Raw genomic sequence first — 15,763 nt, 5'->3', positions numbered from 1 at the left:
TTATTTTGTGCATTTCACCCTACCCAATCCCAGATCATACGTTCTAAGTGAAGCTTTGATAGCAGCACCAGGGGTAGCCATATTATTATATACATTCAGTCATTCAACATATCCTATATTCTGGACCACAGTAATAGAACCTGTGATAGGCATGTGCTTAATGGGGAATGTGAAAGCATGCAAGCACATATTCCTACTGGATTAGACCTGACAAAGGGTAGGAGCAGGAGCTCTATGTTCCGTGATATTGTTACCAGATTGAAGGGTTTTGTTTGCTAAGAAAATAAAGATTTATAAAGGACATGGAGCCATGCCTGTAGTCACAGTTAACTAACACACAAAGACCTGTCTCCCAGATGCGTCTAGGGGATGGATTATATAAAGAAAAAAAAATCATTAATCATGGTGTCTAATAGAGTTAAGTTTGTGGTCTCTACTGATTGGTTGTTGCTAGGGTAGGGGGTATTTGATCATTGCATTTGGTCCTGATGTCAGGCATGCAGTTGTTCTGTTCAATTTCACAGTGATTTTGTCTATAGGATTATTCTGATTTCCTGGGTCTGGAGCTAAAACAGAGCTGAAGCCGAGATACTATGTTTAGTTTAATTGCAAATTCTGTCTCAATAGTCAATAGAGCCTGACATATGGTGGCACAATGGATAAAGCATCAACCTGGGAAGCTAAGGTCACCAGTTTGAAATCTTGAGCTTCCCTGGTCAAGGCACATATATGGAAGTTGATGCTTCCTGCTCCTCCCCTCCTCCTTCTCTCTCTCTCTCTCTCTCTCTCTCTCTCTCTCCTCTCTAAAAATGAATACGTTTTTTTAAAAAAAGAAAAAATATAGTCAATAGACCCAGGACCTTGTTTCTAAAACTACTGGATGCTGACCAGAAGCTCAGGATGCTATCCTGAGGGCTTACTGACTAAAGAAGGGAGAAGAAAGTGGGTAAGTCAGGGTACTAGGTGGGATCAGCTTGATTCAAAGGGAAAAACAAAATAAAGGCCAGGTGAAAGAAAATGAGTTTTGTGCATATTTATAATATGACATCTAAGAGCATAACATGTTCAGAGAAAGTGGAAATTAAAGTTGGAGACAGAGCAACGGAGCCTGAAGGCCTCACTGAGGTCCTGTCTTCTTACTCAAAGCCACTCAATTTATTAGTTCATATAACTACCTTTACATTCTGTATTTGATTTTCAGTCATTCGCAACTATCAGAAGTTTAATTGCTCAATTTGATTATTTTCACAATCCAGATCTTCACTTTTGGATTGACTCATTTTGTTTCACATCAGACAAAGATTGTGAGATAGAAAAAAATGACATTTTAAACCTTTACAATATCCTTTTCTTTAAAACACTGGAAAAAAATATTTTTGATACTGGTCCATTGATAATATTTTAGTACTATGTTTGGTAGTTTGATTTTTAAACTTGTAAGGAATTTGTTTGTAAGGGAGATTGTTTTTTATGGTTTTAAAGAAAATTGTTTTTAGTTTATGATATTATTTTTCTTCTTCAAATGTGGTGACTAACAACTACTGCTGGGCTTTTCCTCCACTGTCCCTGTCTATGTAAAGGGACTTTCAGTTTATATTAACTATATAAGCTTTCCTTAGGCAGGAATGAATCATACATTGTCTTTTATACAAGGCATCAATTAGGCCTTAAAGATTATCCAAAAAGTTCTTCTTAGACATTTTTTCTCATCAAGGTCAACACAGGATGTTAAAAATTTTTAAAAGCATCAATGATACTTTTATCTCTCCCAAAGTAGTGCCAAATTACTAGATTTACTTTATTAATTGTACAGCAATTTTTAAGATTGATTTTAATTATATGACTGATAAATTCTGCATTATCCAGATATTGCTATAATTTCTCTATTTGATTCCCTTCTTTGCTTTTTGGAAATGTAAAATTCAGAAGTCTGTTTGAACTTTCTGTTTTTATCTTTCCTCAAGAAAAAGTGAGCTTGAACCTGGAATGATTTACAAATGAAATTCAAATGGAAGAAACCATAATTTATAAAAAGAAAACAAAAGTCTCTATTCTACAATGATATTCTTGTTTGATTTAATTTATTTTACTATTTAGTTGATAATCATATAACTGGTTATTATATGAATGTACAGAAATATTATGTTGCTTTAGCCTAGGTTTATTGAGTTAAGACATATAGGAAGGACTTTTCATTTATATTTTTATCATTGCCTCTTTAGGTCTGATTATTTAATAATAACTTTTCAACTAATCACTGCACTTCAGACTCACCTCTTGTTTATACATTTCTTATCAATAGTTTTATTTTCATGGGCTTCTGATGTTTTTTGCTTTCATTTTTGAAGTCTGAAAGCTCTATTTTCTTCCTCTATAATTGTTCTACTTAGCTGAGGCATAACAATTTAAATATTTTAAAATTTGTTTTTTTGTAGAGACTTCTAAAATTGGCAAAGATGTATTCCTAAATGTATAATTAAAATATCAATTAATATAAGATGAATGTTAAAAGACAAACACAAAAAAACTAAGATATAGTTTTCTATATCCACAAAAGTGACATTACTAGGAATGGGCCACACATCTCATTTCTCATGGAATGAGAACAGTCGTTAGAGCTATATCGTCAGTTCCTTATCCCTGATATTTCAATGAGAATTTGTAGAATACACTGTGAGGCTATGCATAGTTATGTAACAATCAGACACAGCAAGGTGCCTTAGTGCGAAAGCCCTGAATGGACCAGCATCCAGGGCCTCTATGACTCTGTATTGGAAACAGCAAAACAGCAGGATAAGATTCATTAACAGAATTATTGTTTAGACTCTCAAAAGAGAGATTAAAAGTCAGCATGTTCCTTTTCCTTTACCCCCCTGAAAACTTTGTCTGTTTCCTTGAGTTATTTGTACTAATAAACATCTGGGAGGACGGGGGATGGGGCTTCAGTCCTTCAGTCTGTAGACAGGGACTGTTGCCCCCCTCGGCCCCTCGGAGCATCTGGTCTCCAAATAGTTCATTGTCGCTGCCATAAGTGGCAGGGCCCCTTGTGAGGAACCAGATGAAATGATCTCCCAAAGCCTGGCAAAGGAGAAGGATGTCTGCTCATCTTACACCATGTTGAAAGGGACACAAGCAGCAGGGGAATAGCCCTTAAATGCTTGCAGCGAGGTCACTTTTAGGGATCAGGTAGGGGATTTCCCTTTCCCTTTATCCTTCCCCACTTTCTTTTCCTTCATAATGAAAAATTCCCTTTCCCCTCAGCAGTAGAGTCTAAAGTTATAGCTACAGGGACTCCTCAGAGCTGCAAGGTGTCGGATCTAAATTTAACTGCCCTCTTGATCACGATCCAACAACTTTGCCCTTGGTATCCAAAGGAAAGAAATTTAGGATTAGAAGATTGGGGAAGCCCTTTTACCAAGTGGATGGTTGAGGCAATCAGGAAGGGATATGAAATGACCCCTTGGGATTGGGAAGGACTTGTAAAAACTGTTCTCACCACCTAGCCTGGGCCTCAGACCACTCCCCCTGGACATTTCACTGCCCTAACCAGCAGGAAGTAGCTACAGAAAAAGAGTCCTTTGGCCCTTTTCCTTAAAAAACAAAAGGCTGGAATGTTAGGTTTGGGTCAGGCTCCTTTAAATCTAAAGCCCCTTTAAAAACTCAAATTCTTCTCACTCAACCCTCTCTCCTCTTAAGCAACCCCCCCCTCCCCCTGCCAACCTGGGAAGGTCCTTAGGACAAGGCCTTCAGGAGGGACCTGAAGGTAGGAAAGGGAGACAGTCTGTGACTAAGGCCACAAACATGTTACACTGTGGGAAAAAGGACATTTTCAGAAAAATTACAGGCAGAGAGAGCCTCATAGCAACTATGTAGTTTGGCTTTTGTGTTTACCCTGAGGGCCTAATTAAAACTCAATCGAAAAATTCCTTATAATGTTCCAGCAAAGCAGATTGTAAAAAGCCAATATGATCAATTACTATTTTTGTTGTATATACAAATTACCAGGCCATGTTAAAACTAGATTTAATACTATAAGATAATATTAATTTCACTCTTTAAAAAAGAAAAAAATAGCTGAGGATGATATTAAGAAGAAAAAAAAGAAACTAGGTCATTTAAATAATTTGATTAATGTCTTTGAAGTTCTTAACAAAAAATATGTTTGTTTTCCCTAGGTTTACAAAAGGTTCCTATTATCTCTGTTATGTCTTCTAAAATATAGGTTTGTTTGCCAATGAAAGAAATTGTTTCTAATGGTGATAAAATATGTTTATAAAAGCATCAATCTAAAATTGCTTATTACAACTGACTTAGTTGTCACTGAAAGTTAAGGTTTTCAAAAATTGAGAATTCTGATTAATTAGAAAGAAATTGTATGATTTTAATGATTAAAGGTATAAAGTATGGAGGTACTTCTGAAAGGAAAAGGAAGAAAGTAAATTGTTCTGAAAGTTGGTATTTCTGAATAGTGAAGGTTTGTCTAAGTTGAAGAAGGTTTGTGTAAATTGCAGAAGGTTTGTGCAAGTTATAGAAGGTTTGTGCAGAAGGAAGAAACAAAAAGAGAAGAAACTGAGAAAGTAGACAAAGGTAAAAGGTGAGAAAAGAACAAAAAGAAGGACTTTAGAAAAAGGGGTGTTCTGGAAGGAAAATAAAAAAGAACATTAAAACATTCTTAGGGGCCACAAGAGCTTGAGAAATTTACCCAAACTTACAGGTATGATAGAAGAAGCTAATATCCTTCTTAAGCCTGAACTACACAAACAAAAAACAGGGAGTCAGGAGGAAAGATTCACCCACAAGAAGAATTGCTTAAGGCTTTTTTACTCTTAACTTTTTAAAAAGTGACTCTTCTGGATTTACTGCAGCTGAGATACATTTTGTACCAGGAAAGCAATGGCCTAAGCCTCTCGTGTTGTACCAGGATATATTAGCTGACCCTGAGTGGCAGTCCAGTCAAATTACTAACCCGGGGTCAAAGGTATGTTCCAATTTTGTCATCAACAGATCCTCTTTAGATACCAGTAAGAAACATAAAGCCTTATCATGAACTGGCACCAGCACTTAGGAAGCAACCTGGTTCCAGAGATCCAGAAGCTGGTAGTGAATCTATCTCCAGAAGTGAACCCAGAAAAGAAGAAGAACGCCTAACTCACTCCCAAGAACTCAGGGAGCACCTGACATCACCTGGGACACTTTAAAACATCTATCCAGGCATTCTAAAGAACTTTTGCAAAATACAGACATACGTGTAACCCATAAAAACCTGTTTCACTCCATATTTGCCCTTCACCTTCCTCTGCAACCACCCAACCATATTCCTCTCTGTTAATAATTACTAAAACAACAAAAGGGGGATATGCAGGAATATGCTATGAACATATGCAGAGTTAGGATGACAATTAGAGACAGTGAGGAGCCCTAGGGCAAAAGCCCTGAGCAGACCAGAGTCCAGGGCTTCTCTGAACCTGTGCTAGAAACAGCATAACAGCAGAATAAGATTCAATAACAGAATTGTTTAGGCTCTCAGAAGAGAGATTAAAAGTCAGCATGTTCCTTGTACCGTTTCACCTCCCTGAAAACTTCTGCTGTCTGTTTTCTTGAGTTACTTGTACTGGCTAATAGATATCTGAGGAAAGCTGGGGATGGGGCTTCAGTCCTTCATTATGTGGACTGGAGCGTTGCCTCCTCTGAAATTCTCAGGGCATCTGATCTCTGGGTAGTTCATTGTGATGCGACAAGAAATAGTGGAGTTCTTCTGTTTTATATGATGGGCTTCTGCCTGAGGTTTTGTTTGAATAAAGGGCTCTGTGGAGAATGATGGGGTAGATAGATGATAGAAAGATGATGATGACAGATAGATAAGTGGGTAGATAGATAGATAGATAGATGATATATAAATGATAGAATAAAATTCTTAATGTAATTACTTTGTTATAAAACTTCTAAGGGCAGAATTTATAATTCAAAAATGATAGATTCTAGGACTTCTTGTTCTTTCTTCTCAGCTATGAACACAAAGTTGTGCATATTATAGGTTATTTTAATAAAGACCAATGAACTCTACAGAAAATAAGATGACAGGAACAGGATGCTCATGATTAGCAAATTCATTGCCCCAAAGCTGAAGAGTGAGCTCTCCTAGCAAGTCTCTTCTTTCCTGCCTCTGGGAGAATTAGACAATAGTTTTTTCTATCTGCCTAATACAACTTTGAAATACTTCTAGTGGGTGTATATGCTGCTACATTGCATTTGTTTATAAAGGCTTTTTCTTCTTCCTCCACTGTTAATATTTTGAGGCCAGCCATGATCAGTATCTTAATAGCCTTGTTGCATTATGTGCCTAGAGTAGGTGCTCCATAAATGTCAGTGGAATGAATGGACACACTTTACTACTTCATTTCCATTACATGGATGCATCAGTATACACATGTCCCTGGCCGGGACTCCTTCCCTTTTACTACTCACTTAGGTATATCTTCCTGCCCATCCTGCAGTCCATGGCTCAAATGTCACTTCCTCAATGAAAGGCTGTCTCTGAAATCCTACATTGTCCACATACTGTTTTCTTTTGTGGAACTCTTGCTTTATAGAACTATCACAATTTGTAAAATGTATATTGGTGGATTTGTTTATTTTGTGTCTTCTTTTCCATGTAAATTGCCAGCCCTATATGATCTGGGGTGTGTGTGTGTGTGTGTGTGTGTGTGTGTGTGTGTGTGTTCCTAAGAGTTAGCCTAGCATAGAACTCATAGTTGCTCTTTATATGTATATACATAGAATGTATGAATGAAATTATCATAACAGGTAATTTAAAAAGGTAAATGTGGAGCTTTTTGATTTAAGCCGTATCATAATTTAACAGGATTCCCTTCAGCACTCTTCATGAAGGAAAACCATTAAACATAAAAGAGAGAAAGAAGAAACGCCTTTGTGCACATAACTAATGCATCCGTTAGACCTTCTCATAAATGAAAAATTAAGGTCAAAAGCAGGAGAGAATGTCTGAATGTAATATTAAAGAATGGTTTTGAGGACTTTTCATAACCTTTCTTTACAAGGAACCAGCTGCCTTACTCAAGAATGACAATATGATTTAAATACTAAAAATGATTCCTATTTAGTGTACCTTATAGTTACTGTCAAGGAACACAATGGCTCAACATCAGTGATTTTTATCAAATCCCTTTTGTGTTTTATCCAAAACTGTGTTTGTAACAAAGACTAAATTCTCGAAAGCAAATCTGTCTCGTTCTGTTAGAGCTGTGGAAGGTATCCCTGCATGGAGCCAACAGGCAGGGGAGGAAATGCATCCTGAGGGATGGATTGGAGTGTACAGAAAGGAAGGGGTGAAAGAATTTGGGAAAGACAGATAAATGGAGACCTACATATGCTATGCACTTCAGAGATGATAATTTTAGCAAAGACTAAAGATTACTTGATTTTATTTCCCCTTTAGTAATAGAAAATTTAAAAAATTTTCAGTTATCAGTTTATTTTTGCTGAGCTCACTACAACTTGAAAAAAATGACATTTTCTAGCTTTCTTCCTAGGTAGGCATGTGGTCATTGCTCTCAGTTCTGGACTTTGATATCTAAGTTGGAAGGTGTGGAACTTCTTCCTGAGAGAGGATGTAAAGGTTTCAGATGGGAAGAGGCCCCTTTTGTCCTAGTGAATTCCATGCTCCTTCTTGTCTGCCTACCATCCCTGGACTGACTGCTTAATTCTAGACTGCTAGACTTCTCTTAAGTAAGAAATAAATGAACTCCTATTTTATTTATGCAGATAAATTTAATACAAACCAATATAATAATGGGGGGGGGGGAAGGCATGGTATCTGATCTTCCAGAGCTTAAATGTTAGTATAGAACTATATGTGTCTTTAAAATGCAAATTTCCTATTTTAGTAAAAGTTGGACCCAGTAATTAGAGAAAAAGTTAAAATCTATTGAATAAAGATGTACATAAATACTCTGCTAAACACTTTTAAAAATGATTCAGCCACTTGATATTTTCAGTCATGAACTCAAAACCTAATACAGAAAGACAATATTTAATATCAATCTACTCTTTCATTCTTTGAAGGCAGAAATATCTTTCTTTTTTCCCACCACAGCCCAAATGCTCAGTTTTAATATACTTTATGTCAGTGTTTGAGAAGTTATAATTACATATGAGTTGATGCACTATAAATCATTCTATCACATTATATTTGTTGCAGTAATATAAGGTTATAGTAATTTAATATATAGGAAAATATGGAAGATAAATAAAAATAATTAGAATATAATATTAAAAGCAATTAAGGAAATTAAAGTTATGCTATCTGGATGGGAATTAATATAGTGTGTACAGATATGATAAACAGACTGACTTTCCAGCAGGGCCCAGTTAGTGAGTGTGTGAAGTTACATATAGACAAGAAGTGGCTTGATGTCATAACTTTGTAGGTTAACATAAACAAGAAGCTTCCCTAGGAACACCTTAAAAGTGGCTTGACATAACATTTCAGTAGATTAACATAAAAACGGCTGGTTCCCTGCAAGGAACTACCAAAAAGGGGTTTGAGGTGATAATCCTGTAGATTGACACCTGTTAGATAGAAGGTGTTGGTCAGAAAGGTACTAAAGCTAAGGGGTCCTCCTTGCTGCAGTAGTTGCCTAGACTCCAGTGTTAACATGGACTGTCTCCATGCTGCTCTGATCAAAGACAGCTGAGTGGACTGTCTCCATGCTGCTCTGATCAAAGACAGCTGAGAGGAGCATGCCAACGGGGCCCCCTTAAGCTGTACCCAGACACACCAAAAGGATTTGTGAGTAATAAACTGCCTGTGTCATTCTTGCAATTAACTTGTGTGTTGGTTGTGTCTTTCCTCTGGTGGCAGTTGGTCTCAGGACTGATAAGTAGAATCCTCATAGCCGCCTCAAGAGTAGTCTCAAAAGGCTGAAAGCCCAGCTGATAAGCAGGAGTGTCCCACTGTGTGGGGAAGTTGAATCAGGGACACCTGATTGATATAGAGCTCGGGCTCTACTGGGACAATATTTTTTCCTAAAAATTCCTAACACATTTAACTATATTTATTGGCCTGATTCATAATATATAAGCTTATTATATATTTCTTTTACAAAGTATGCCCTGAAATATAAACTACTTAGAGAAAAGAGTCATATGTCATTTAACTTTATCACAGAATTTATTGGTTTTAGGTGTATAATAATCTATTTACATGAATTAATAAAAGTTGTGTGAGGCAGAAGAATTATTTTCTTTTAGGTATCAAAATATATGAGTTTATGTCTTAATAATTTCTCTTCTTTTGTTATTTTGGATATATACCTTAACTTTTCACTACATGTTTCTTGTTTCTAGATGGGTTATAATATACCATGTAAATTCCAAATGTTTTACTAAATCAAAGATCACATATGAAATTCAGATTTCTGTTGTAAAAAGTACAAGGGATCAAGAATCACACAGTCATAAACTTGTACTCTTACTCAGCCACTTAATACTAATGGCTGAATGACTAGGACAATTAAAGTATCTGAGCTTCAATTTCTTCTATAAAAGTGCAATATTAGCACATGGTTAATAGAGTAGCTGTAATATCTTTCTCCATCTCCAGCTTTCTTTTCTTTCTGTTGGCTCTATTCTCAAAGTCTTCTGTAAGATAATCTAATGATGACCACTACATCTCCAGATTGTCAACTAACATTACTAGGGAAAAGTTAATTCCTTTTTTCTGATTTTTTTTCAAAAATCTTCAATAGCATAATTCTCATTAGGCAGAATTAATTATGCATTTATCTCAGACTCTGTCCCTCTGTTTAGGGGAGGAAGTATTCTGATTGATTAAGTTGGTAATAGAACTTGAGATCAGATTGGCCTCAACCCCAACCAATGAGAACCAATATTGGGGCAAGTTCAGTTTCCCAAAGGAATGTCAAATTCTGAAGGGCTGCAGTATAGAAAGTCCAGTACAGTATTTCACTGTGAGTACTTCAAGCAATTCGTCAATTATTTTCAAAGTTACAGTTAAACTGAGTTTATGTTTTTACTACCTTGCTTTACCCTTTATTTTCTTTGAAATTTCTTTTCTGACAGATGTCAAGCAACTTTCTTCTTGATTGATTTTCTACATGCTTTATCTCTCATCCATCTAGTTCCCATTTTTTTTCCAAAATGTCAAGTCTCTTTCCTGAAAGCAAACATGGATTTTAAGTACTTAATAATATAACCTGATTCTGATTGTGCTGTATCAGAAAATTCAGTCTAATATTAAGATTTAATTGATTACACTGTGCAACAGTTAAATGGTATTGCCTTTATACTGGTTTGGTTTTAAGCCTTTTTAACATGAACTCATGAAACTAGTAAAATAGAAGACATGATACTGGTAAAGTAAAGCTAAGAAATATAGGAAACTGATAAAATACAAGACACTGTCTTTAAACCCTTTTTTTCATCTGTTTATATATATTTTATCAGGAACTAATACTCTTCACTCTTTCTTAATGTTCCATTAAAAGAATAACAAACAGTGATACAAAGGTGATTCAGTGGCCATGCAAAGCATCTCTATGTTTTGAAATAGCTTTAAACATACTTCTTTGAATGGGGTATTTACATATCATCCCATTAAATATTTAGACCATGAGTCCCTTTCTCTGTATTTTCAATTTCTAAATCCCTGGCAAAATAGATGCTAGGTCTCTTCTTCCTTGATTTTGTGAAATATTTTACTCTGATGACATAATTTTCTTTGCATAACTCTCCTTTAGTCATTTCTATAACACAAATTTCCTTGGTGCTTTTCTTACCTTTTGGTCTAGGATGTATAATTATTATTTTTTCACAAATGAAGATGGAAGCAAGTACCTCAGTTCACACAAGGTATATTATTTTATTAATATACTAGATCTCTAACCAGAGAACAAAATTCCCTTTTTTAATCCCAAGTTTAACTGTCAACACATTCAATAAACATTTGAGAGGAACAGGAGGTCTAACATGAATTTCTGTATACATAAAGCACATACTGAGGAAAGTGAATTCAAAATCAAAAGCCATACTACTCTTTTATAAATAATCAGTTTGTTTACATTCTTTTTGGAACAGCAAAGGCCTTTGGGGAATCTAGCTGTAGTGGCAGTACTAGGTATTGTAGCCTAAAACTAGTTTCTCCTCCATAGTAGAGAAACATATAACAAAGCTCCAGTCTTGTGAAATACATATCTATATATACATACATTTGTTTGAATAAGAAATAGGCCAAATACAAATTAAAAATATGAATGAAACTTCCAAGGAAGTAAGGGATTGTGATTAAAATCTTGTGAAATTGATAGATTTTGTGAAAAGTGGAGCTTGGAAAGGGAGGTAAAGAATGGAAATGAATGGAATGAAAAAAGACACACACTCAATAAGATTTATATAATATAGGGAACAATGACAGGATTGATAAGGACACAGAAAATTCAAAAACTTTGATTTGTTTCCATTTACTACCTGCATTACAATGATCAATGTTATAGATTGTTTTATTGTTCAAAATATACTCTGTTCCTAATTGGGTACATATGGTACTTTCCAAACTTGTTGACATCATGCTTGGCCATGAGAATTATGGTACATGTCCATTCAGTTGACTTCAGAATGGGTCATATAAATTGCTTTGGTCAATGACTTGGCAACAGAAGTGAATGAATGACTTCTAAGTCAAAGTTTAGAGTGAGTTTGGGCATGTCATGTTTCTCTTATTACTTACCTAAGAGTCTAGAAGGATCTCAAGTACAGGTCACTTTGTCATCAGGTGAATAGAGCAGAGTGGTAGCTGATTAACAATGGACATAGAATATGAAAAAAGAAGCCTTTGTGGTTGTAAGCCACAGATATTTTTGGGGGGCTGTGTGTTAGCCTAAACTAATTGTTAGAAATGTATAAGTAATTCTTCAAGAAAGAAGTGGTTTGTGAGTAACATCATCAGTCATAGATAAGATTTCCATAGACAGAAAATATAAGATAATGTTAATGAGAAAATAGAAACAGGAAACACCTGCTGTTTTTTTAGTGTAACAATATAATAACAGATATTTTCTTGTTTCTTAATTGTTTTATCTATTTATAAATAATATTAAAAAGAATGATTAATAATAATATTTATCTTATCTAAATGTTTCATAACCTTAGAATATAGTAAAGTAAGCTACTCATAATCAATAATTATTCACAAGTTAATTGTTCTAAAATTTGAGGAATAGGATGCAAAAGTGTTTGCAAGTGGCTTACTGAAGATGAACCATACACTTGAGAGCAACAAAGTTTTTAATCAGGTGGAAAGAACAGAAGATAATTATTTTAGAATGGCTGTGAAGAAAATTAGTCATGGTATTAATCAGTAAAAAGATTTAGCCCAAGTTTTAAAAGGAAATATATCATAATCTCAGTACTCTGATGCTGTGGATCTTTACAAAAAGATGTTTCTTTTATATTCTTTGAATTATAAAAATTAATTCCATTGTAAAAATTTAAAGAAGATGATGTGGTATAGAGCACAAGCCTTTCCACTGCCCCTCCCACAATGTAAGTACTGTGATAGTCTGGCCTGGTGTTGAGCCAGAATGACAAAATCCTGAGGAGAACTCAGCTTTGGAGGCAAAGCTGGCCCTCAGCCGTGGCAGGAGAGTGTGACTGAGAGGAGCCCCAAAAATCATGATTATAGACAGTCCCTGGGTTATGAATTAAATAGACCCTCAATTTGAAAATGTTTAGGTATTTATATTTAGATAAAGGTAAAAGTAAATACTATGTTAAGACAAACATCTGTCTAAGTTGCATTTATAGGTTAATGTACCTGTTCCAACTTACTCACAAATTCAACTTAAGAACAAACCTAAAGACCCTATATCATTTGTAACCTGGGGTCACCTGTATCTGGAGCACAGACCATGTTCCATGTGAAGTTACTTTAACAACTGACATTGCTGGGTGGCTGCCAATACACTGTTTTTGATACTGAATTTAAGAGAGAATATATTGTATAGATCTCTACATGAGATCATTAGGTAACAATTAAAAATGAGTTAATTATACTTTAACTAAACATTTATAAAAAGTAATATATCCACATTATATTATCCAGAAATACTGCATGTTCAAGAATAGAATTATCTTCTCCAACCCTGGAGTGCAGATTGGCTTGTGAATTATTTTGGCCAATAAGAATGAGGCAGAAGTGATATTATTCTAGTTCTGAACTAAACCTTCATGATGTTCTTTCTCTTGAAACGCTGTAAGCTACAGTGTGAACAAGGTTGCGCTCCCCTATTGGGCCAGATACAAACCATTCTATTGGAGGCTGTAAAGCCAGTAGCCACGGCCACCATCCCAGCCGCCTGGCTAGTGCAGGTTCGCATTTGATTCGGACAGATGGTAATGAAACAACAGAGCCAAAAACTGGTGGGCCATTATCTTTAATCCTAGCTCGCACCCAGTGGGCGTGAAATACACACAGTGGGAAAAGACTTCCCTTTTCATTCAGGGCTCCCAAAGCTACTGACTCATCTGAGTTTTCTAGAATCAAAGGTTTCTACCTCACCAGCCTTATTCACCTCTGTTCCCCATCTCCTTCTCTCTGCACAAACTCTGCACAAACTGGCTTCTCCTTCAGAACTCCGCCATCTTGGCTGCCTCTTTGCTGCAATGCTAATTTCAGGAACCAAGAGAGAGCAAGCCCCAGTCTGCCCCATTTTATAGTGTAGAAATCCAAACCATTAGGCCAATATACAAATAAGGAAGTCTCTGATACAAAGTCACTTATCTGAGGCATAAATGGGATTCCTCATAAGAGTGCATCACCCCACATCATGCAGTAGTCAAAGGTGTGGGGAAAAGCTTAGTGTTGAGAAGATTTTAGGATTAAAAGGGTGGGAAAGCCTTAGTCTTAAAACTGAGGCTTAGGCTATAAGGACCCTGCCTGCTTACAACCTATCCGCCATACCCAATGCAAACTATAAGCAAGAAAACATATAATCATATTTACAAACTTATTTGACCAACAGAGGCCAAGCTAGATCAGCAACTCCTGCCTTGAGCAGATGTGGTAGCTAATTACCAATACCAAGGGAAGCCCAATCAAGACCAAAAAAAATTGTTAAGCTGAGCCTAGGGTAAATGTTGACATGCAGTCTTATGAGTTAAATAAATCAATTTTATTTATTTATTTGTTTGTTTATTCAAACATTTATTTATTTTTATTTTCCATTGATTTGAGATAGAGATAGAGAGAGAAAGGGAGAGAGAGAAACATGAACTCATACTTTTATTTAGTCATTCCATTTAATTGTGTACTCATTGGTTGCTTCTCATATGAGTCCTGACCAGTAGTCAAAACCATAACCTCTGGTATAACAAGTCGACAGTGTAAGCCACCCAGCCAGGGCTATTTGTATTTTTCAATTAAAGTTTGTTTGCATTCAATAAAATTTTTGTATTAGCTTCAGATGTACAGCACACAGGACAGACATTATAAAGGTTACAAATTGTTTCCTCTGATGATTTAAGTGCCTACCTGGCACCATAATTATTATAATATTGTTAACTATAATCCTTGTAATTCCCCAAAAGATCAAACTCTTTGCTGGGACACATTTATTTATAGAAATATTACACTCAGTGCATTTATATATTTGAGAGACTTGAGACAGACTTTTCCATAGACTTTCATGCATCAATTAAACATTATACTCTAGTAAATGACATAGTATATTCCAATGGACAGAAAATATCAAGTCAAAATGTTTAAGTACCTCATATACTACTCAGAACCTTTATCCAGTTTGTCTGACTGGTCGTTATCTGTTTAATAAAACTTCCCAAACAACTCATTAATATTTAAAAAGCTATCCAAATTATAAACTTTAAACAGCAGAATTCAAATGTCGTATATACATAATTCAAAAGAACTATTTGAAAAACAATCTTTGGACTGCAATTGCTCTCTAATCCACCTCTTGAAAATCTATATAAGAATTCAATGCCGATGCAATTCAAATCATTTCATTTATGGTTGCTGTTAAAATTTCCTCTATAAGGTTAGTATGGCAGAAACAAAAGTATGAATTTAACAAAGGGGGAAATTGTAGAAGGTGAGAATTGTTTTCTATAAGCAAGCTGCAAAATTTTCACACTATTTGGTGGTTGTTGACAATATAGCTATAATCAAATTTTTACTTACATTATATCTGTGAATCTTCTTCAGTGGTTTAAAATAAATTCTCTGCTCAAAACTGATGCTGTTCACTATGAAAAGCTAATATGATTTCCTTTTATTAGAAGTGGCTTGACTTCTAAGATTAGTAAAATTCTTGAGCTGTCATTGACCCCAAAATAACTGGAAAAAGAAAATTCCCTTAGGTCAGCATTGATCTTTTTACTTCTGTTATGTATATAGCACATTAGTTGCAGTATAAGTTTAAAGAATGTTGCTCACAAGATTGAGGTTAATATTTTATTCATGTATACTCAATGTATTATCCTCTAAACTCAACATAGTAATAAAATATATCTTTGTGATATCATCAAGAGTTTTTGCCTGAAAAGAATAGTTATTATAAAGACAGATTATGACCACAGACAATGTAAATAGTTGAATTATTTGGAATTATGAACTATATTCAATGTGAATCCAAAATGGAGTCACTATGATTAATGTTGCCTCAATGAATACAAAATAAATATATAATTACCACCCACTTTCTTTCAACTA

This window comes from Saccopteryx leptura, chromosome 4 (genome assembly GCF_036850995.1).
Source record: "Saccopteryx leptura isolate mSacLep1 chromosome 4, mSacLep1_pri_phased_curated, whole genome shotgun sequence".
NCBI classification, from domain to species: domain Eukaryota; kingdom Metazoa; phylum Chordata; class Mammalia; order Chiroptera; family Emballonuridae; genus Saccopteryx; species Saccopteryx leptura.
This window is presented reverse-complemented; position numbering follows the sequence as displayed.